General features: G+C 39.3%; 1 protein-coding gene and 1 long non-coding RNA gene across 10 annotated transcripts in view; one reads left to right on the forward strand and one right to left on the reverse strand.

The window, feature by feature from the left end:
- Ssbp2 (single stranded DNA binding protein 2) overlaps positions 1–25025 on the forward strand; it is a 274706-nt gene that overhangs the window by 152547 nt on the left and 97134 nt on the right. The gene's annotated exons all lie outside the window — the stretch shown is intronic.
- LOC147826627 (uncharacterized) lies at positions 1639–8670 on the reverse strand. The gene is made up of 3 exons (XR_015438906.1): positions 8447–8670; positions 6615–6759; positions 1639–5291 (listed from the first exon to the last, which is right to left on the reverse strand). It is a non-coding gene; the product is annotated as an uncharacterized LOC147826627 (long non-coding RNA).

Below are 25025 nucleotides of genomic sequence, written 5' to 3' on the forward strand. Positions count from 1 at the left end.
AGAGCACACAGTGGCAGTTACCAGGTCGAGGCGAAGGGGAAGCTGGGAGCATGTGGTCAGAGGATACAGAAATTCCATGGCAAGGCGAATAAGGCCAGGATTTACTGTAGAACATGATGTAGTTCATAACAATTCATTATATATTCAAAAAATTACCAAGACTTTAAGTGTTCTCACCACAAAAGTGATAAATGTGTGATGTGAGACATGTTAATCAGCTTCATTTGCCATCCCCATGTATACACATATTAAACATGATCTGTACCATAAGCATATACAATTTTATTTGTCAATTAAAAATTTTTAAAGGCTTTTGTCTGACAACACAGAAATGTGACAAATGTATGACATGTTTTCTTTGGTAAAATTCCATTCCAAGTTTCAAACAGCTGATGTTTTAAATTAATTTTATTGGTACAGTTTAAATATACGTAACAGTCACATTCATCAAAGGGAGCTTGTCCCTTGATTATCTTGATTGCTCTTTTCCTCCCAATCCCTCTCCCTCCCTGCAACCTCCACTGCCCCCTTATTTGCAAAAGCTGAGTTTCCGTGTTTTCCTTCTTTTCTCATTTTTCCCTTTCCCTCCCCCACCTTCTTTCACAGGTTCCCTTTCCTTTTGAACAGTTTCTTCCTATTTCTCATGATCTATTATGCATTTTGGCCCTTCTTTACCCTTTCAGTTTCTCACACCGGAGAGGCAATGTGGTATTTATACATGTGTGTCTGATTTATTTCACTTAAGAGTATTGTCTCAAGTTGCATCTGTTTAGCTAGAAATGTCTCAAGTTTATCTTTCTTTATGGCTGAATAGTACCCATTATATAAAAAAAAAAACCACATCTTTTTTATCCATTCATTGGTTGATGGGCATTTGGGTTGTTTTTCAAGATTTAGCTATTGTAAGCTGTGTCCATATAAACTTGGATCCACATACATCATTGTGATGTGGTGCTTTTCATTCTTTGGGGAAGATCCCGAGCAGGGGAACAGCTGGGTCAAATGGGACTTGTATCCCAGTTCTTTGAGGTATCTCCATACTGATTTCCGCAGTGGTTGCACCAGTCTGCACTCCCACCAGCAGTGGAGCAGGGTTCCTCTTTCCCCACAGCCCCGCCAGCATTTGTTGTTGGTTGATGTCTTGATAGCAGCCATTCTCTCTGGGATGAGGTGGAATCTCAGTGTTATTTTCATTTGCATCTCTCAGATGACCGGTGATGGTGAACATTTTTTATATAATTGTTTGCAATTTCTACTCTTCATCTGAAAAATGTCTATTCATTTCAGATGCCCATCTTTTGATTAGGTCTTTAAATTGGGGGACTCTGATTTCTTTCAGTTCCTTGTTCTAGATATTAGTCCTTTTCTGAGGTACTACTGCGTAAATATTTTTCCCACTCTGTGAGTCGTCTCTTCACTCTGTGGGTGGTTTCTTTTGCAGTGCAAAGCTTTTTAATACAATGACACCCCAGTTGTTGTTGTTTTGCGCTATTTCCCATGCAGTGTGGGTTTTGTTCGTGAAGTTGCTGCCTACCCTATGTCCTCAAGAGTTCTCTACCTGTTCTCTCTTCCAGCAGATTTAGTTAAGATTTTAATATTTAATATTTAGATTTAATATTTAGATCATTTTGGCTTTAGTTTAGTGCATGATGAGAGACATGGGTCTAGTTTTAATTTTTGGCATGTAAAGAAAGCCAGTTTTTCCAGCACCACTCTTTAAAGAAGCTGTTCTTCCTCCAGTAAACATGTGTGGCCCCTTTGTCAAAGATAAGGTGGCTGAGTGTGTTTGGAGTTGTTTCTGCCTCTTTAGTCTGTTCCATTGATCCTCGGGTCTGGTTTTTTGCCAGTACCATGTTGTTTTTTGTTTTTGTTTTTGTTTTTTTGGTACCGGGGATCGAACTCGGGACCTTGCTCTTGCGAGGCAGGTGGCGGAACCACTGAGCTAAATCCCCGGCCCTGTTTTGTTTTTATACTACAGTAACTGTGTAGTATAATTTTAAGTCAGGGATTGTGATGCCCCCTGCCTTGTCTTTGTTGCCCAGAATTGTTTTTGCTATTCTGGGCCTCTTCTGGTTCCAAATGAATTTTAGGAATGTTTTCTCTAGCTCTGTGAGATACGCTAATGGTAATTTGATTGGGATCGCATTAAGTTTATATAACAGTTTTGGGGGTATGGCCGTTTTCACTATGTTGGCTCTTCCTACCCCAGAGCAGAGGATATCTTTCCATCATCTTCTGATATCCTCTTCAATCTCCTTTTTCAGAGTACTGTAATTTTCTATGTATAGGTCCTTTATTTCCTTTGTTAGATTGATTCCTAAGTATTTCATTTTTTCAATACAGTCGTGAAAGGCGTTGTTTCCCTAATTTCTTTTCCAGTGAGTTTGTTATTTGTGTACAGGAATGCTATTGATTTTTGAGTGTTGAATATTTCAAATGAAATTTTAGAAGAAAACCTAGATTTACAATGATTATATATTCATTTGCAGAGAAAGAAAAAATTAAAATAGATTGGATTTTTTAGGGAAGGCTATCAAGAAAGAACTAAAATTGAACTGAAGATGGTCATATTCAAAGAGGTAGAGCACAAGGGTAAAGGAAACACCAGGAAAACGGGATAACATGGCAGAGGAGGGATTGGGTCTGGTCTGGCCAGGAAGGGAGAAATCATGGCATAGACTCACCCTGCAGCGACAGAAACTCAGGACCACTCTTCACACCTCTGCTGCTGAGACCCTGTATTGCTCTGCTTCCCCAGGTTCTAGGAGCATTTGTGGGGAGACCCACTTTCCTCATTTAACAGTTCGTAGGAGATACAATGTAAGTATCACAAATTTCTCTTTCATTATGGTTCTTCCTCTTAAACTACTTCACTCTCAGGCTTTTGAAGATTAAGGGAGAGAGCAAAAACTTTTGTAAAAGTATTTAAGGCCATCATTTAAAAAAATTGTAAGTGCTTCATCCAGGAGAGTTAGAGTAGATGTATTTCAGCATATATCTTTTATTATGTATGAAATCTCTGCACACTGCAGTACTGTGTATCTCCTTCCATCTGCTTTTACCTTTTTTCCAGCTGAATTTTCACTATCAGAAAGTTCTCTCACTGCTAAACAAACTCCTGTTTCATAGTTTGTATCTAGCATTTATATCTGTGGTGGTCTTCCGTTTCATGTTCCCTCTGTATCCTACGGGTCACTCATTTGGCTTTGTTTTCTGGGTTTTTCCCTAGCATACCACACAACTATTTGGAGAGCAAGTTTTATAAGAATGAATCTACTGTGCTTTGTTCTCATGCAGCATTTTAAATAGTAAAATAGAATTTCAAAGGATTATCGGGTCCAGGATAGCAGAGCTGTATAGAAAAGCTCTTTCTTTGTATTAATAAGAGGTAGAAATTATTTCATGATTGCCTGGTGCAGCACCTAAAGACACATAGCATATTAAAAATGTGAATACTTGTCTGAGTATGAAAAATTAAATATATTCTGTAATCCTTTCAAATGTAACACACAACCCAAGAACTTAGTTCAGCTAACTCATCATCGTCTGATAACAAAACATGAAACATTAAAAATTTCAGACCAAACATTTGAATAATTTATTCATCACTAAACCACCTGTTAATGGCTGATTCATGCTGTCTTTACATAGTGTGTGCAGAACATCTTTAAAGTTGGTGAGGTCACACGAACTTTACAACTTACCTGTATCAAACTAGTTTTTAAATATAGAAACTGCTGAAATGTAGTTACTGTATGTAAAAATTCAGTAATAGCAACTGCTACATTTAATATCTGCTGTGTGAACACTAAATCTGTAGAAACTGCATTTGATGAAAGCAGATTTGCAGTAAGAAAGGCTAGAAAAAGCCACCTGCAGGTGTACCTGTCTGAAACAACAACAAGGGAAGCGAGAAGAAAAGTCCCATGTCTGTGTCCGAGCTCAGAAGCTGCTGTAATAAATACTTCCCTGGTGTCACCAGTGATCTAGTACTCTCCAGAGGGGCCTCGAGGGCAGCCGCATTTCGGAGGGAGACTGGCCAGGGGGGCCACTTTCTAACTGAAGGGGCAGTATACATGTGAGTAGTGGCTATTTTTATGTTGGATGTGGTTTTTAAAAATTGTTTTTGCATTTGCTGTATTTTAAAGATCTGTGGATTACTAAAGAATAGTAATCTGCCTGATTAGGTTAGTGTTTATTATCAAATTTAAATAGCCATTGCAGAACTTTTCTCTAGATTAGTGTTATTAGAATATCTTCTGTAGATGAACAGTGCGTGTTTGAAGTGTATTTCACTGGTAATGGACGTCTAATATGAAAACAGGATCCCAGTGCAGCAGGGACAGTATAAACTGTTTCCACAAGAATGCTTCCCTTTGTATATTTATGAGAAAACTTACTGAACTAGTTACTTCTAAAAAATATTAAAATGGAAAAGTGTGATCTTTGGTACCCTGAATTTTTAAAAGCATGAATTTTATAAAAATAAAACTTAATTTTGTTAACTTCATTATTAATTTTTAGTATTTATTTGAAGTTGGTTAAAGGGAAAAATAATGGTAGCTTGTAGATATCATTGCCACGGAAAGAAGAAATATGTCGGTTTTGTGGAGATGGCTTTTCTTAGACAAAACAACCAGTTCCTTAAACTAATACTTAGACAAACCGAGCCTGTATACCAAAGGGAAAGCTGTTTGCTTTGAGACTGGGTTTGTTTAGAAGCCTTTTGTAAAACAGTAAAATCGAAGGCCTTCACCAAGCTGGAACTTGATAAGGACCTTGCTGTATTTTTAATCTAGCAAACTTCAAGTTTCGGTTTCTGAATTTTTCTTACATTTCATGTTAGAATTATGGCTGGAATTTCTTGCCAGAATGAAGTTGACCTGTATGGAGGTGCTTGCATTCTTCTGGTGCGCCTTTGCTCCATGGAACCAGTCAAATGAGGGAACAGCACACGACTGCACATGAGGACAGGGTCACCGTGCTGGAGGGCCGGACCTGTGTGGTTTGTGGGGTTTGAGGGTTCAGAAAATTTCCGCATATGTAGTGAGATGTTTTGGAGATGGAATTGAAGCCTGAGGATGAAATTCATTTATGTCGTACATACCTTACTCCCACAGCCTGGAGGTGATTTCATACAGCACAGCAATTTTACCAGCCTGCATTTTATTGCCAACCATCTCGTGAAGTCAGATGGGGAATCCTGGACGCGTGTTTTCATGTCAGTGCTCAGGAAGTTTCAGACTTTGGAGCTTTTTGGATTTCACATTTTTGGATTAAGGATCCTCAAACTGTGGTAGAAGTATTAGAACAGTCATGGCAGAAGTCATACCCAGCATTACTGGGGGCTTATGACAGATGAGATGTACTGAACACACTGCATGGATCGTCCTGTTTAACTCCCCTGCACCACTGTTAGACACATATATTGCCTCACTTTAAAGGAAAAAAGAAGAGAATTATACTCCTTAACTGACTGGCTGAAGATCAGTCAGCTTGTAAATGATTCAGCTGTGATTTAAACCCAGGCAGATAGAACCAGAACAAACTCGCAGACTTTTCAAAAATATAATAAGAGCACATTATAGTTCTATAATTACTCTGATAGATTCAGAATTTCCTTTAGTTAGTAATTACACATACACCAGATTTAACTAACAAGACAAAGATACCACATTAATTATTTCCAAATAACAATCAGCAGATTTGTGAGTTACAGAGCCTGGCTCTCTACACTGACAACAGTGCTAGGAAGTGCGGCAAAGCAGTCAGTCCACAGTTGTGTAGCGCTTCCAGGAAGTGTGCTAGGCACTGTGGTGGGCATTGTGAGGAAAATACACTTGAGCATTGCTCTTTGGAAGCTCACAACTGTCCAGTGGTATTAAAATCATTATACCAGTAATTAACTTTTAGTGTTGTTAATTCCTGTTACAATATATGAAAAGGTAAAAGATAAGCCCTATATAGCATATGTTTATTGAAGGGATGAAGAAAATCTTATGAAGAAAACGGTCTAGGGTAGGATTTCAAAGGCTAAGTTGGGCAGGCAGAAGCAGAGTTTGGTCATTAGAAACCCTAGTGAAACATTCCCAAAGCCATGTGCCTGAGAAGGGGCTAGGCCAGTTTACAAAGAAATGAGAGAAAGAAAAGAAAGCAAAGGAGAATTGAAATGAGTCGTGTCCATGTGCCAGTTCACTACAGTGAATATAGTCATTATGCACTGAAACGTGCTGGTAAAAGTTGAGAAAGAAAAAAGTAAAAAAAGGAGGGAGTTGGAGTACAGCTCTAAGGCATATCCACAGGACAATTTCAAACAGGCTTGGTAAAGTAGACAGGAGCAGAAACAATGAATACAGAGAAGAGAAGTTATGAAAGTAAATGCCAGGTAAAGGAATATGGATTTCTTCATCAGAGTACAAGAAATCATGAAGGATTTTTGAGGAGAGGAATCACTGCATAAAAGAACAGGGCTGCTGGCCTGTCCATGGGAAGTGGAAGTGGCCAAGGGGGGTCTAGCAGGTCCTGGCAGGAGGAAAGGGGAGTAAGGAAGGACAGAAGAAGCTGAAGGCAGGAAAAGGGTTATGAACGTCAGAAGCAGAGAACAAGTTTCTTACCGTTGTAAAGTGTTTTCTTTGTCTGACGGGGCCAGGTGAGTTAAACCTTTTCAAAACATGTGAAGTGGCAGAATGGCATCCAGAGTGGTGTCCAGTGGGCCAACTAGAGAAGCAGGGTTACACCTTGAGGGACTGGGGAGTCACCCTAGTAATAAGGTAGAATGAATTATGAGGAAAAAGAAAGTACTAGCAGAATGGCTGTTTCATGTTGGGGTGTAAGAAGAGAATTAACCAAAGTAAAAGACAGGCAACATATTAAAATGTATCAATGTTCTGGGTATTATATTTTAAACTTTAATTTTACCTGCTGCCATCCTATAGAAACCACCCACTATAGAAACAGGAGTAGAAATGTTCTGGTTATGGAAACTATGGCTTCTGCTATATGTTCAGGTTGCTGACAGCACAAATAGCCCAGAGCCTCCTGGCACATGCGCACATTACACAGTCAGACGGAACCTCGTGCAGCAGGGAGTGGAAGCAATCCTCAGCCCCCAGACGACACCTGTGAGTGAATAGTTTTGCCAGTTCCTGTGTGGACCAACTGGCAGCAACAGTTTTCAAATTAATTAAAACATATGGCCCTTAAATTCATGCCTCACTTGCTTTACACATTTACCTCTTTTGAAGCATGGATATATTCGTAAAAAGCTGCAAGTAAATATTTTAAAGTTTAAGAAACATTTTATCTTAATTTCTGATTGTTGTTAATTTGGCAGTGACTCAAAAATTCAATGTTCTCGTTATCCACCTTGTAGCCTTGGTTCAGGAGTGGATGCTCTATAAATAATATTAATGTAGTAAGGAGGCAGACTCTTTCATACTCTTTCAGTGAGCCTTGCAGCAAAGCCCCATGAGACAGTCAAGAATTGTGCCATTTTGGTTCCCACTTAGGGTATGTGAATTGTGTTGGAAGTGGGTGAGAAGTTGGGAAATAAGGCTTCTCTGTAGTATATTATCTGCTGCATTTCTATTAAATTATGGTCTCTGTGATGCAAGATATGAGAGCAAAACTATACACATTTTCTACTGTTAAAAAAACACAGAAATCAAGCTAGCAATTGGGTAGGTTTAGCAATTTGTAAAAAAAAAAAAAAAGGATATATTGGTGAGCAGAAGAAACAAACAGTTACAGAGATACCTGCTGGACAGGGGAGAACTGTAAACTCCATATTCAACTCAAGCTCATACACATTTTTAAGTACCTACCAGTCAGTGCCTGAAGAGAGCAAAAGTCAGGAAATTAACAGCTTAACCAAAAGATAACAATGCAAACTGAAAGTACTGCTTTTCTATTTTAGTGCAGCTTTAAACTATAAATCTTAACTTTGGGTTTACAAAAAAGCATTCTTATGTCTCATCTCTGAAGCCTTTGTGTTCGTACCCCCAGTTCCACTGGGCTTCCGTGCCTGTGTTAGAATTACTACGCAGGCCTTCGAGCTATGTGGAGGAGACGGCCCTTATTATCTGCCCAGAATGGTCTCCGCCGTGCTCTGCTATATGAGGTGTGTATTGCTCAATGTCAGAGTACACATGAGAGAAACATTTTCGCTGGGATACTCCTAAAAAACCCCAAATGTAGGCGAGAAAAACATACTCTGGTAATAGAAGGCAAGGACACACAATGACACCATATGTTAACATCAATGCTGGTTCTGTAGTGCATGTCTCTGGATCTGCTGTGATCCCAGTATGCTATTATTTAAGGCATAAAGTGATTAAAGATAATCTTAAATATAATTTGATTGTGGTAAAGGTCTTTAATGTCTCAGATCTAAATTTTTTTTTAAAACAGACCAAACACAAAATACATATTCTGCTTTTCTACTTACAGCACCAAGTAATGCAGAGAAAGTAGAGCATGGATTTTATAGGCCGGCTAAACAGTCTGTTAGCCCGGCTCTCCTGACGCCCATCGTACATCAGCTGGTCACGGCTGGGCTCTGAGTGCTGGGAAGGGAGAAGGGCGTAGTGGGTGGACCCTGCTGCCCTGCCAGCTCAGGGCCAGTGGCAGCGGAAACAAGGTCACGGGGTCCTGGCCTGCGCCGACGTGGGAGTGCTGGGCTCGGTCGACAAAAAGGCACTTTTAGCTCCTAACTCTGTTACTTTATACCTTGCGATTTTATGAAAGCTGCTCCGGATGACAGGAAACCAGCAGAGAAAGAGGAAAGGTTCAGTACCTCCAGGAGCAGCTACGCCGCCCGCAGGAGGTCACCGACGTTTCTGTGGCTTAACAAGTTATGTGGAAATTGTGATTTTATAAGGGAAAATACAAATGTTTCACTGATTTTCAGGACAAATGACTTTGCTTCCTTTCTAATTTTTTTTTCTTCTGCTTTTCTGATTCTGTTCGCTGTTCACTGTGTCCTGTATCCATTCGTGGTATTTTTACTTTTGTTATGGAACAGTTTCTTTTTATCTATCCAGAAAGGAGTTTACTTTCTGTTGTATAGTTGTCCAGGATCCACATGAAATAACAGGAGATAGAGTGAACCCGCTGTTTTGAAAAGGCCTAGAAGTTTTTCTTCCTAACTTTTGCCATTTCTCTTACCAAGAGCTTACAAGTTAGCACTAGCTAATACATATTCAGGACAAGCCAGTCTTTCAGAAGAGAAAGTGTATGTTTATTACTTATCTTGACTGACAGGAAAAATTATTCTTTGGAAATGGGTTGTATACAGCTGATTGTAGTAACAAGAATAAATACTGCTGGGCCGGGGACTTAGCTCAGTGGTGCTGCCACCTGCCTCGAAAGCGCAAGGTCCTGAGTTCAATCCCCAGTACCAAAAAAAAAAAGAATAAATACTGCCAACAATACAATAAACAGACAAAAAATAGCGCGATTAAACACTTCACTATATAAAGTCATAATGTGTTATTATAAAAGAGATACGTATGCTTGGCACATTGATTACACAAGGACCACATATTTATCCACATGAACACATAAAAAAGGACATGTAGGGCCGGGGATTTAGCTCAGTGGTTCCACCGCCTGCCTCGCAAGCGCAAGGACCAGAGTTCGATCCCCGGTACCAAAAAAAAAACAAAAAAAAGTACATGTAGGACAATTTTATTTTATTTATTTATTTATTTGGTACCAGAGATTGAACTTGGGACCTTGCACTTGCAAGGCAGGTGCCGGAACCACTGAGCTAAATCCCTGGCCCAATGTAGCACAATTTTACATGGCGGATATGATTATGACCTAAAACAAACATGCCATCTAAACATGCATGAGACATTTAAGTAATAAGTTTGCTCTCTGCCCTGAAGCTAAGTTAAAGGTTTTGCTTCTTTCCCTGATTCTTTTTTTTGTAATGATGTGGATATTCTTTTTTCTCTTAAAAATCAGTTCATGAAGGCTTAAAATGCAGACTTCTTCTCTCCGATAGTCTCCTGGTGCAGTCATTTCATTCACAGGACTGCTGTGCTTTGCAAAAGCACCCAAACTTCTCCACCCATGAACTGTCTGAAAAGCATGGTATTAGTAGCCATTCAGTTTATCTAGAGTTGAAAAATAACTACCCAATAAAAATTTACTTTGAAAATAAGATTTTTTAAAATCCCAGTAGGTGTGAGATAGTATTGGCAGAAAGCTGTGTTCTGTGTGTTACGAGGACATGTGGAAGTGTGGACTGTCTCGCCTGGATCAGACGCTGTGTGCTGACCGAGTCACCTGCACGCAGACGAGAGCATCTGGTTTGGTTGGGGGCACCAATTCTGGAGCTGCGGTTCTGATCCAGCTTCTGCTTATCATCTGTCAGCCTTCTCGCCTAAACTCTCAGTGCTTCCGGTGTACCCAGACAAAACAAGGTTAGTCATGGTACTTAGGTCACTTACGGTTACGAAAATGTATTATTAATATATAGGACAGAATAGTGCCTAGCATATAGCAAGTGCCATATGTGAGCTATTATATCCTGTACTTGTTATTTTAGATTTACTTCACATATTTCATTTGAGTATAAAACTAGTCCAGAAAAAAATAATACATTTGGATTTTTAAATTTTCTTTTTTTCCTTTCTTCCTTTCTTCCTCCTTTGTCTTCCTTACATTTCCTTTTTTTTTTTTTTTTGGTACCGGGGATTGCACTTGGGACCTTGCGCTTGCAAGGCAGGTGGTAGAACCACTGTACTAAATCCCCGGCCCTTCCCTATGTTTCTTTTCTCTTTGCTTCTTTTCTTTTTTTTTTTCATTTCTTTTCTGAGATGGGGTCTGACTGTATTGCTCAAGCTGGCCTTGAATTCATGTCTTACTTAGCCTTTCAGGAAGCTGGGATTAAAGGCACCACTGAACCTGGCTAGGATTTTTACAAGTGTCCTAAATGTCATATGCTCTTTTTTCTATTTTCCATTTTTCTTTCTTTCATATTTTAATTTTCATATTATCTTGTCATCCATGTTTTTAGTTCACTTTTTTCAGTTGTGCTAATATACTGTTAAATCTCTCCACTAAAGTCTTAATTTCAGTGATTATGTTTTTGGTCCTACACTTTCCACTTACATGTTGTTATTCCATTCTTTAGCTCACATTCTTATTGCTGTGCTTAACTCATTCATCATATTAATCCCAGTGGTTTTAAGTGCACCTCTGACATCTTGGATATCTGATGGGTATCCATCAGTGGGTCTGGTTTCCAGATACTTGGTATTACTATGGCCTCACTTACCTGCATTGGGTTTATTGTGTTTCACATGTATATGAAAAGTTATGAAGATAATTTTAGAACCTTAATGATATTCCAGAGAAGATTTGCATTTGCCTCTGGCAAGCAGGAAGTCTGGGAGCACTAGCAAGTTACTTCCTGAGAGTGATGGTCTATTTCTGGTTCATACAATTTTAAGACGATAACCCTTTAAGACTCCAAGCCATGCCTGGCTTTATTTTCTCCTTGGTGGGTTTTGAATGCTAATTTTTATGCCCCTGCACTATGTTTATAAAAACTTTTACTTCCTTTCTTAGACCCCAGCCATGACCATGATTTTCACATTAGCAAAAGTCTTGAGCACAGAATTACCCTCAAATACCATATTACCTTCCTTCCTCCCTTCCTTCCTTCCTCCTTTCTTGTACCGGGGATGGAACTCAGGACCTTATGCTTGCGAGGCGGGTGCCGTGCTGCTGAGCCAAATCTCCGGCCCCTGTTACCATTCTGAACTGACTCCCTTTCTGAGCATTTCTGTTTGTGACTGAGGCTTTTTGTCTTTTCACCTTGTCACATTTATATATGACCTTTAAGCCATTTGACGTATGCATACCTTGTATATGTGCATCATATACACTAATTATGCTTTTAATATTACCACTTTCTGAAGTTGTCTCAGTTCATGGAATCTAGTGTCTTAGTGTATTTCACGGGGTTCTTTGGTAAAAACAAACAAGCAAACAAAACTCTAACAGTTCTGTTTGCTAAGTAGTTAGGTCCAGACCACTTTATAAATATCCATGATACAACAATGTGATAGTCATTTGAAAAAATAATATGCAGGGCCGGGGATTTAGCTCAGTGGTTCCGCTGCCTGCCTTGCAAGCGCAAGGTCCCAAGTTCGATTCCCGGTACCAAAAAAATAAAAAATAATATGTATAAATTGAAAAAGATATTTTAGTTCTTTTGTGAGATTACTTCCTTATAGGGTGTGAGTGCCTGTTGGACCCTGCACAGCTACCCCAGTCCTAGAATCAGACTGGACGCTTCTAACTTCCTTTCCTGTTTCACATTGATTTTCAGGCATTCTAATAAACTGTGAGCTGCTCACGCCTATTCGAGAGCTAATGTCTTCCCTTTGAGAATGTAGGGTGTCCTGTGGACACACTGTGGATTATAACACGAGCACATTTGTTATCAAGGGATGGTGGGCTTGAAGAACAGCTTGAGTCTGGCATCTCCCCAAGAGATGGACACAGGTGAGGCTGCAAGTCACAGTGATGACAGAAATGGTGGCAGTTCATGTGTACATTTTGCATTTTTATCCAGAAGTACCAGTTATGCCTCTGGGTCTGTCTAGGGGGCTGGGCTAGTCTTGTTCACATGACATTCTAGAGTGGCAGAAATTCTGTTCTGGAGAGAGCAGAAATGAGGCAGGTTAAGAGAGGAAGAAAGCTGAAATCAGATTCTCTTGGAAAATCACTCTACTTCCATAAAATGAAGTGTTTCCCTTGTTCCTGTTGCCTGATCTCCAGAGTTCCTTTTCAACGCCGGAATGCTGTGAGCTTATGCTCACCTACAGCCTTTGCTCATTCTTCATCCCAGCCGACCAGCCCTTTCCTACCAGAATACACTTGCAGATTTGTGAGTCCAGTGTAAATAAGCCGCCTCCTTAATGACCATTTAAATCTTCCCTCTGGATTTCTCCTGAAGCTGTAATGTTTATTGACATGCCTTCCTGCGCCCTGGCTCTTAATTGGGAAGCGCATCTTAGGAGAGAATTAGAGTCTCCAAGCAGGGTGATCCCCGTGGTTTGAAGGCTGCTGCAGAAGAACTCAGGGCCGTTGGAAACCAAAACAGATTTGTTTCCCACACTCATCCTTCAACGTTGCTATAAACGCAAAACATTCCTGTAGTTGCCCAGATTTACTTTCAGGTTAATTGGTTATTCAGTGTTTTCCTGGAAAGCCATTAATTCATATTCTTTGGAAAATAGGTATGTAGTGGGCCATCACAATGGTGAGAAAAGCAGAGTGCTCTCTTCAGGCAGCGTCTCATGTGGCGCTGTGCTTAGAGACTTGTTGATTTTCTCAGATTGATGGTTTGCTACTTCTTGGAACTTCTTAATTTAAAACATTTAATGCCTCTTTATTATGCAACTAATCAATTTCATTGAGGTAGAAGAGTCAGCATGGAGAAGTCAAAGTTTTGTGAAATAGATGGATTACCACAATTACTTACAAACCAAGTTGACATTTTTCTCCAATGCACTTTTCATTCGTTATGTCACTAAAATTTAAACTCCTTTTAGATAGTTAGCACTCTAGTAGGAAGAGGCAGCTAGAAGAATGGCTCCATGTCTGTGTGTGAGGGAGTACATGTGGATGTATATTATTTTTTTTAACTGTTGGCAAACTTTTTACAGTCTTTGAGTGAAACTGCAAAGTGGGGAAACTAGCCTCTGATGTAGAGTGGGATATCATTTAATATAAAGGTTTATTGCTAACTTATTACCCATTCCTGGGATATCCTTTCAAATCAAAGTTTCAAACATTTTTAAGGCAGTATAGTTTTATCTTAGCCAGTCAGGGGTGATATAATTGGATTAACTCTCAAGGCTCAGGCTAGGTTTCCCTAAACTGCTTTTCCCTGCTGTGATTATTACCATAACAAGTTTTAATTTGGTGTCACTTCGAATTTAGGCCATGATAGCAAACTGTGCTAACAGAAACTCTCTGGTGACCAGAACTGTACAGCAACAGCTGTTGCTGTACCTGCGTGAAGATTTTTTTTTTTAAACCTGCTAGCAAAACACAGCCTGATGTGCCTTTTAAATCATTACTCTAGAAGTTCCTGCTTGTAGGCTGAGAAGGAGAGTTTAGTTGTGGATTTTTAAAGAATATTGCTGATGTAATTCTGTGGGACCAAGCAGACTCGGCACAGTGGTGATGACAAGGATGCTTTCAATACACAAGAGCGACAAGCGCTTAGAGAAGAATCACTGGTCGGATATTCTGCTTGGTCGTGTCGGAGAATCTTAGAGGATTTCCCAGGATATTAATGTGTGTATCACATGTGCTCATAGAGACACCCACATGGGTGTGTACGCATGCACACGCTCCTGTATAAACATCTTAAACTTGCCTCCAAGTAGTTCACCCCTCTTTTCTCCTGCCCAGTCCATCTTCGTTAAACTCCTCCACTAACCTCAAGACAACCAGGTTTGAGGGTTATATTTGGAGTAAGAGTCAGTGGATGATGGGACAGCGCAAAGGCACTTCGCGGGGCTAGGACTGTTGTGTATCTCAGCTGTGGTGCTGGTTCCTTTGTGCTTCTGTCAAAATGCATTGAAATATCTGCCACAAATGAGTGCATTTACAGGAATCTAAAAATAAAGAGAAAAAGCTGAGACATAGCCTTTCTTTCTTGCTTCAGAAAATTCATTGGGTATCGTTTCTTAAAGAGAATTGGTGTCTCCCCTGCCCTCTTTTGTTCTAAGACCCAGTAGTGACTCCCAGATGGAACCTTCACCCTGTCTTTGTGATCTAGGAGGACTCCAGGACACTGACACGTACAGGAGGCTTTGGGAGGTCTTTCCTCAGGGCATCCGCCTATCTTCCTTTCCTCTGCTCTCCCCGCTCTTCTGTCCTCTCTTTTATCCTCCACTAAAACTACCTAGCCTTACTTCCAGCTTTTTGGGCATGTTTATGTGTCTGACAGAGGCTCTCTTAGAAGCTAGATCTCTGTGATCGTTTACCCAAAGTAAATATCCGCCTCCAAATACGGGCTCTTACTTACAGAGAAAGATTTTGTTTGCCGTCTATGTGTAAAGGGAAAATTTTAAATAGTTGCATTTTAAAAATATACATATACTAACGACTCATTGCCTTTTCAAGTGTGTTTCGTCATTTTTATAAAAGTAGTGACATTTGTACATAGGCAGCTACATTATTTTATCTGTTCTTCCTTATGAATAACAGCATACTAAATAAACTATGGGACAGAATAAATCATCTTGTTTCCGTAGGACTTACTTTATAATTTCACCACTGGATTAGCAAACTGTTATCCAGCAGTTAGATACCGGAGTCTGAGCAGATTGATAAACTGAGTAAAAGTATAATTCGCCCCATGTTTTGCAAGCAAGTCAAAGGTTTTGTCCTCAGATTATCATTGTCATTTGCTGCACGATGCACTGAGTGATCAAGGAATCTTCCTTTGTTGTGATCTCCCTTGGGCCTGATAGTTTCTCTTTGAGTTCTCCCACTAAATGATAGATGAGATGGAAGTGTTATTCTGAATTCCATATTCTTGAAGAATGGAAGTTTAATCTCCCCTTTTAGCCAAATTAAGAAAGTTCTTGAGCATCTTGACTGGAAACAGTTCCTTTCTAAACACATGAGACACCGTAATTTTAGGGGTTGGTTACCCAAGTTAATCATTTTGCTAAGATTTCAGATGAAATGTGTGCTTACTTCATTCACCGTATCCTTCGGCCGTGTCTGCGGGGAGCGAAGCACTGCTTCGGGTCTGTGTGTGCCGCTGTAGGAAGACCCTTGAGACGCGTGTTTATAAGGACAGCTGGCCTGGCTCACCCCCGGGCTGGGGAGTCCACGCCTGTGGCCCCAGCATCTGCGCAGCGCCTGGCCCGGCCTGTGTGCAGCACCCAGCGCAGACTGGGCCCCACGTGGTGAAACTTCATACCGTGCCCTTGCGTTGGACTTCTCAAGGAAACTGTTTTGTTTTCGGTTGCTGATTGTAGGAATTCTATTTGTTTAAATCACAGAATAATTCAATATTTGCCTCTTCGTGATAGTTTTCCTTTTTAATAAGCGAATTCAAAGTGTATTTGGTAATTTCAGCTGAGTTGTGGAGGACGGACTTCTGATACCTGCGCGATACTCTATCGGAAGAGATTATTTTGTGAAATCCATTGCTGCTCATTGCCGCCTGTTGCTGTTTGTAGAGACATTTGTATGGACGCAGCAACTCGAGTGCATAAGAGGCTGCACAGTCACTGTGGCACTGTGCGCTGAGAGGAAGGACGGGTTTCAGGGTGCGCTGTGGTGGCTGGTAATGTGTGCAGCCTTACGGGCCAGCCTGGCTGGAGGGGACTCGGGAGGGAGGACTGGAGCCCGCACCTGCCCTTGGGGACACTCAGAGCTGAGTGGTTTCTGGGAGGCCAGGGGCTGGGACCTGGGGCCCTGTCGGTCTGGGGCCCCTCTCCCGGCTTCCATCCTCCTGCCTGTGCGTCTGGCGGGGAGAGGCGAGCAGCTTCCCCTCCCTGCGCCAGCAGCCCCTGCACTGCGCCATTTCTGTCTTGGAGCCAGCAGTCTAGAGGTTAAATCTCTGAAAACATGAGCCAAATAAGTGCCTCCGACTTTAAGATGTGGATGTCAGGTGTTTTTGTCCCAGCAGTGGGAAAACTGACTAATATAGATAAAAGGAAAATTAACTTTAAACTTCGGTAACTCAGAATTTGATGTGTAAATCAATTGCTAGTATACAACTCATTTCTAGGGTATGTTTCTTGTGACGTTGTATGTATTTAAAAGACTTCTTCCCATGCATGCTGTTTCTGTACCATCTTCTGGTAATTCTGGGTATCTCGAATCTGTTTAAAGAAGTGTTCTGTTCGGACCTCCAAGGTAAAAGTAGATAGTAAAAAAAAAAAAAAAAAAAATATATATATATATATATATATATATATATATATATGTAGATAGTAATAGCACTGCATGGAATAAATCTTTTTGCTTTGACCATTAGTTTGATCTGGAACCTTATGTCAAGAAATAGGAAGAGAAGTAAAAGATACTTTGAAAGCAATAAAAGGTAAAATACAAGTTGAACCAAACTTTTACGTTAAAAATTGCAAGTGGTTTTTATTTCCTCAGGCATAAAAGTACACCACTGTGTTTAGAAAGTCATATGAATTTTAAAAGGATGGTTCAATTTTAAACTATGGATTTCTGTTACACATTTGATTTAAATATGCAACATTTTGTATTTTTCCAACCTATATGTATGAATACTTGTAGCAGCAACTCCTGTGTCAGGTATTATGAATACAAAACACTTGTCTCTTAATCAGGAACTTAGTTTACAGCTGTGCACTGAATATTCACCCTCCTCCCCAATGAAAGTTGGGACAGTAACCCCTGGTGTGATGGTATTTGGACATGTACCCTGTGGCTAGGAATTAGGATTCCCCGAGGTCATACAGCACAGCATCAATGCCTTTATAAAAGGGAGTAAGAGGACTGTCCTTCTCTCTGCCTTGTGAAGATGCAAGACAAACACCCACAAACCAGGAAGGGTGACCTCACTAGTGACCAGACCTGCCAGCACCTGGATCTCCGGTTTCCCAGCCTCCAGATCTGTAGAAATAAATATCGGTCATTTTTGGTAATTTGTTAGAGCAGCCAAACTGACTAAGACATTTATCAGTCAGACATTTCCAGGCAATATGAAGAGGTAGGAAAATATGACATAGGAGGAGAAAAAGCAATCAAAACCAATCCTTAGTGACACAGACGTTAATGTTAGCAGATAATAACTTTAAAACAGTTGTTACAGTATTCCTCATAGTCAAACAAGTAGAAGAAAAGTGGAACATGTTAGGCAGGAATATGGATATATGGAAACTAATAAGAGAATACCCTGTGTAGAATTAATGGCAAATTAGACATTACAGAGCAAGGATTAATAACCTTGAAGACATAGCAGTAGAAACTACCCAAAATGAAACAGTGAGAAGAAATACTTTTTTAAAAGGAAAAAGAAAATAGAACATCATTGAGCTTTGAATATCCTAAACCAGCCTTAGTACACTTGGATTCACCATGGGAAAACAAGAGAGCAGAAGAACAGAAAAATATTTACAGAAATCATTGCCAAAATTTTCCAAATTTGATGAAAATGATAAACTTAGAGATTCAAGAATATCAAAGAGCCCAAGCACAAAAATATGAAGAAACGTACAGCAATGCACATGATAATCAAGTTGTTCAAAACCAGTGACAAAGGGAAAATCTTAAAAACATCCTGTAGAAAAAAAATCATACAGAGAAAATACAGTGACAAGAATATACAGAGGAATAAAGATAAGGATTTTGACAGTTTTCTTGTGAAAAGCAGTCCAAATTAGAGCACAGGAGGACATCTTTAAAGAAGGAAACCCAGCACAACATCAACTTACAGTTGTCAAGAGGTACACAGGGGCAGGCAGTGAAGGCCCTTTTTATTCACATTGAAAGGCTTCAGAACTTTATAGGTCACACGATAAAGAGGAACATGAATGTAAAATTAGAAAGGATGACTCAAATCAGAGGCAAGAATAAAATTCAGGCAATATGTTATCATGGGGTTTGTGGAGGCTTTTGTAGAGAGCTTACTATGGACCAGGCACTGCCATTGCCAGATTTGCATGTATTAATTTAATTTTCATAGCAATCTGCTGGACAAAGTATTATTGTTTCCTAATTTTGCAGTTGAAAAAAATAAGATGTGGAGAGATTAAGTAACTTGCCTGAGAAAATGTATAGCTAGTAAATGACAGAATCAGGATTTGAGTTCACTTAACTAGAGGGTTTGTGTAAACAGCACACCACGCTGCCTTTTAAACCAGAAGAAGGATGAGAGTGATATTTGGATTCAACAAGAAAGGTTTTTTCTTGGTAACTGAGGTCAGTTTCAGTTGTTCCATGGGAGCCAAAACTGATTCAAGCAGAAGGATGAATACATGAAAAAAGAAGTAGAGAGCTTTTTGTGTGGCTGTGGAACTTGGCTTCGAAAAGCAAGAGTTGGGAAGTAAGAGGACTGTTTGAGATTTTTAGGAAAGTCTTTCTTAAAATAGGCAGGTCCTAAATTTAAATACTGACAGGAGGAAGTAGTAACGAGAGAGAGAGAGCAGTTGAAGAGACTTGGAGTTGGAGGAGTTGGTAAATAAAGAGTTTCTGAGCCAAGAAGGAAAAAGGATTAGGAAATACTAAGACCCATAGCAAAAGCAAAAGATCCCTAGAAGGAAAGAGACCTCTGTCACTGTGGAATCAGGAGGGCATGGATGTAGGCGCTTATGAACTTGTAGGTTTCCTTCCAGCCTGTCTCCTTCAACCTCACTTCCCGTTTCCAGACTCACTTCCTGTCTCTGTCAAAAGTTTGAGACAGGGATGAAAATTCCCTGTGCCTAACAAGTTACGACTTGTGTAAGTTGGACTTTTGAAGGTTCACATTTGCGTTGACCACAGGAAATGAACATACTCTTTGGTATTGTGCTGGGGTAAGTCTGTCGATAGGAAAAGTCGGTATAGAACCATAGCAGTATGTGAAATTTTCAGCTAGAGGTGATAATAATTATGGTATGTAGTATCTCTATAAGCAGCTGCCGCCTCTGCCGGATTGTGTTAATAAAGTTTTATTTGGAACTATTGGAACATAGCCATTTACTTTCTTGATGTACATCTGTGGCTGCCTTTGCACTACAATAGCAGAATTAATCAGAATTAAATGGTTGTGACAGACTACAGCCTGCATAGCTTACAGTATTTACTACCTGCTCTTGTTTAGAATAGTAAAGCAGTAAAGTCTTGGAAAATACTTGAGAAAAGGAGAAACTCAGCTACTAAAAATGGGAAGAGAATTAGAGAACAAGAAGATATTAGAATATATTAAGAAAAACATGTTATAAACTGATATCAGCTGCATATTAATCTTTTTTTTTTTTTTTTGGTACCAGGGATCGAACTCGGGTCCTTGTGCTTGTGCAGCAGGTGGTGAAACCTCTGAGCTAAATCCCCGGGCCTTAATCTGTTTTTTTATTGAAAAGATTATGTGTCAAGGTTAGCAGTAGTTCTTTCCAAATGATAAGATTCACTTGATTTTTTCCCCTTACTGGCTCTTAATGTATTTTCTGATTATTTTGTTCAAAGAACACATGTTATTGTGTTATTAAAAAAAAACCAATGAGTAGAAGACCAGTATGAGAACGTAGACTGATAGGCTAAGTAGAGTGTGAAGAGAATTCAGCAGGGTCAGCAATGAGGAAGATGCATAAATAGTGGCTGTGGTTGACTAAGAAAGTTGCATTAAGTGTTATAACAATGTTAGTAAGAATACTTTCAAGTTCTTTAATTCCTTCCATCTAACCAAGGTTTACAAGATCTGGTGGATGAACAGTCCCTCAAAACATAGTTTCCCACCAAAAAAAACCCCAACAAAAATGGAAAATAGAGTTAGAGAAATTATAAATTACATTTAGGAACTTTTTGAAATGTTCTTTATTACCAAAGATCTAGATTTTTAAATTTTAATTTATGGAGATATTCTTATAAATAATACTTTATTGTAGTGATTTATCTTGAATTAGAAAAGTCAAATTTAGTTATTTTGCTATATAGAAAGCCTAAATTTTAACAGATTTTAGAAATGGCAGGCTTTGTTTTATAAGAAATCATAATCATGCATTTTTTAAAAAGTGAACAGATTTTATTTGGGAAAAAAATAAGTCAGAAATTACAGAGAGCAGTCTTTTCAATGAAGTACTGTTATTAGCCAGATGAAAGTTAAAGTAGTTTTACTGTGGAATTCAGTCCCAGCATCTGCAGGGTAGCTAACCCAGATGCTTTCTACAAAGCTCAGTGCATCCCGACAAACATCAAGTTGATTTCAGCGGCTATACTATTAGGAGTTATTGAAATATAAATCAGTTTTTACCAAATTTCATCTAAGTCAACATATTTTTATTTAAATTATCATCACGAATGGCACTTATTATCGCTGTAATGCCCAAATTAGTTGTTGAGAACAATTTCAAGATTGAAGCTTAATGTTCAAACTAGCAGCTTGCCTATAAGTTGTCATCCAAAACAAACAGAAAAAGATAAAAAGCAATTTAAGAAAACTTTGTTCTGTTTGTCCTTTAAATATGAGTTAAATAAGCTGATGATTCATTAATTAAATTATAACTTCTGGAGAAATTTTTATGTAGCTTTGTAACAGAAAGGAATTAAATCAGTGGACAATGAGCCTCTGAACAAGAATGTACATGCTATGTACATAATGTTTTGTACAATATTTAAAATTTAAAATTTGAGCACATGTCAATGAAATACATACATGATAATTGTATAAAGTTAGATAAATGTGTGTATAACGCTGGTGTGACCATGGCTAATGGAGTGCTTTTGCTTGAAAATCTTCAGTCAAAAGTGTATTTAGAAGAAATCTATTAAATTATGAAATTATTTTAAATGGAAATGGTCCATGATTTGTGTCACTTTTTGTCATGGGTCCGTATTTACAGTACATAATGGTTTCGTTTATCACAGGGAGCTGGTGCACGCACATAACACAGCTTCATTCTTTCTGAATCACCTTCCCCTCCCATGCGCAACCCCTCCAACTTCTGTCTCCCTTCTCATTTGCAAAAGCTCTATTTCAGGTTTTCCTCGATTCCATTTTCTCATCCCGTTTCCTCCATCCTATCTCTTGTTCCCCTTCCTGAACGAAAAGGGCAGGAAACAATGTTAAGGGAAATAAATCAAATGCACAAGTTTAAATCTTGCATAGTTTCTCCTATATAAGAAACCCAAAATATAAATAAAGAGCAAAATAAAAGATAATAGGAAGTAGAGGGTAGCCACTTCTTATTGCTTAACAATGCACTAAAAATACTTAAATTGGGGGCAGTGAGCTTTCTTGGCAAGAGATGTGCGAGACACCTTTCCATGTCTGATGTTCCTGTTCAAGTCAATTTAAATCACACTGAAGACTAGAATCTGTTTTCTGTTGTTTATACCAGCGCTTTTTTTTAATGGTCTAAAAACAGTGGTGATGAACCTATGGCACGTGTGCCCGGGCAGGCGCACAGAGCCCTCTGCTGGCACACAGGCCAGGTCACCCTAGCAGCCGAGGATGGATTAACAGTTGATTCTTCTCAACCAAAACCTCAGCATCCAGGTTTAACTGCAGTGTTGGCACTTTGCGATAAATAAGTGGGTTTGGGGTTGCAGTTTGGGCACTCAGTGTCTGAAAGGTTTGCCATCTCTGGTCTAAAATTTCAGGGTACCCCTAGCTTGATTTGAACTGAGTGGAATGGGATGATTTGATTATCTACATAAAGTACAACATAATCAACAAATCCCTGTATGATTTACACAAGTAGATATCATTTCAGGATTTGGCTTCTTCCTTATATTCCACAGGATCACCCCAGGGTCCTGCAGATGCTATGCAGGTGAGGCACCTTGGTGTCCATTTGTGGAATTTTATTACACTCACAACTTAAAAACTTAAAAATGCAAATGCTGATACATTACAGAGCTTACCTGTAAAACCTAGTAATCTAGAATCAGTCTTTCTCAAAAGGAAACTTAAACAATTTTATGGGAGCAATTTCCCTCTTAGTCTTATTACTTATTAAAGTAGAAGTATTTATTATTTATGTAAAAGAATATAACTGCATTTTCTACAGTAAAGTTCTCAACTTATATCTTGCTTAAATTCTGTGTTCATTACTTGGCAAGTAAAAGATTTAGTATTATATTTCAATACTGGAAACAATACAAAATTAAGTTTTTTTGAATTTAAAAATGAATATTTATTCAAATCTAGAAATTTACAATTTATGTTTACTTTTATCTCATTGTTGTGGTACTTTTTTTTTTTTTTAGATATCTACAAGAATATTCCAGCACTCTGGGAGGCTGAGGCAGGAGGATTCCCAGTTTCAGTCCAGCCTGGGCAAATCAGTGACTTAGTGAAACCCTCCCTCAAAACCTAAAAAAAAGGCTTTGGATGTAGTTCAGTGCAAAGGCCCTGGGTTCAATCCTCATACTACAAGAAATAAAAGCTGATAAGTCTTAAATATATCTAAAAAGTATTAACTGTATCTAAAATAATTGCAATTTTAATGTCAGATATACATTTCAGGGAATTTCTAAGAATTTGGAGCAAGCTTTGTTCAGAAAAAAATTAGCTGTATAGTAAAAAATGTAAGTTTGTCAATTCACATTTCAGTCACCGTTTATATTAAATATTTGTGATCTGACACAACTAATGCCATTAGCTGAGCAAATAAATGTGTGAATCTTTGTGTTAATTCTGGTATAGAGAAGTTCATAAGCAAGAAGAGTCTATAAAGTACGTTTCACACTGTTTCTCAAACTTATATGGCATAATTGGGTTCAGGTAGTATGTATTGAGAATAAATATCTGCACTTAAGAGGCAGAGCAAACTAGCATTTAATTATAATCAGAAACCGCACTAAGAAGCCAGAGATTACACAGTTAAAGTGAAATAAGGTTCACAGGAAATGAGGTAAAGGCGTGCACTGCCTGTGAGCGGAAGTGGCGGAGTCTTGTAGGGGAAGGAGGGGCGGGAAGGGATGTGGAAGGGACAGGGTGTGTCATGCCACGCGCCGACCCTGAAGGGACTGAGACCCTTACACGCTGCAGACGCAGCCGATAAAAACACAGCGGATTTTAATACTCAAAATAAAAACTGAAGCATGTAAGAGTGCGTGCACAGACCATATGCAAGCCCTGCACCGTCGTAGAGAAGACCCTTGAGCACGTGGGTTCTGCTGGCTGCTGGGATCCCAAGCCCCACCCTACCCGCGCACCTCTTCACCGCAGTGCTGTGGAAACACTTCTTTAGGTGAGCGAGACCGCAGTCTGCATTTGTGTTTATGTCACTTTCATTTTACATCTCTCTTTTTTTCTCTACTATCTCCCAGTTTTGTTTAAGGGAGAATGATTTTGTAGTTCCAGTCTGCAGAACAGTAAGATAATAAATTTGTGTTGTTTTAAGGGGAAACAAAGCAAACACACACGCAAATCGTTTTGAATAACATGACTTTTCAGGTAACCTGTGATCTAGTAATTTTTAAAAGCATACACATTTGAGGAAGGCCTGGACCTTACAGACTTTTCTTCACCCACGTGCACGGCACACAGTATTATCCTGTTACTCTTGGCCCATGTGCCCGCTCCAGCATGCGTGTCATAGGTTTGCCACCCTGTTTTGGGACCATTTTTGTAAAATTTAAATGAAGATCAAAGAATGGATAAGCGTGATAACCCGTGCTCTTCCTTTATAAGTATGTTATAATGTTCCTTTTAATTAGTAGAATTACATTAAATATTTTTGGATAATTTAATATGATGTTTTTATGATGCTAAATGTCTAGCTAGTGAGTCTAGGTACTGAATAAGATTTTAATAGGTAAGGGCCAGGGATTTAGCTCAGTGGTTCCGCCACCTGCCTCGAAAGCAGAAGAACCCAAGTTCAAGCCCCGGTACCAAAAAAAAAAGATTTTAATAGGTAAGAAAAGAACGTTAGACATGATGGCAGTGTGAAATTTGCAACTTAGCATGAAGATCCAAACACAAAAAAAGTTAAACAAAGTGTAACAATGTCAATATCAGACAGAAATGGTTTCAGAGCATAGTTTTTACTTTCCAAGTGTCAGAAAGCAGTTAGCGATAAATACAGTGAAATTCTATCAACGGTCACGTACGGCAGCCCAGGCCCAAGCTCATTACCCTGAAGTCAGCCAGCTGTCGGCAGGTTGTGACACACACGGGCGGGAGGGGCTGAGTCAGGACAAGCGCGCTTAGGATGAGAGTGCGAGGAAGCAAATACCAGAAGGGGAGGACAGGGCATTCTTTAGGCAAGGTGCTGTTTAGGAAAAGAGCACACAGGAGAGAATGAGTAACCGAAAGCTAACTCGCCTTAAAAGACAGTGGTGCTTCAAAAACA

Source organism: Heterocephalus glaber, unplaced genomic scaffold (genome assembly GCF_053883595.1).
Source record: "Heterocephalus glaber isolate CG9 unplaced genomic scaffold, H.glaber_assembly_v1.0 deba00001465, whole genome shotgun sequence".
NCBI classification, from domain to species: domain Eukaryota; kingdom Metazoa; phylum Chordata; class Mammalia; order Rodentia; family Bathyergidae; genus Heterocephalus; species Heterocephalus glaber.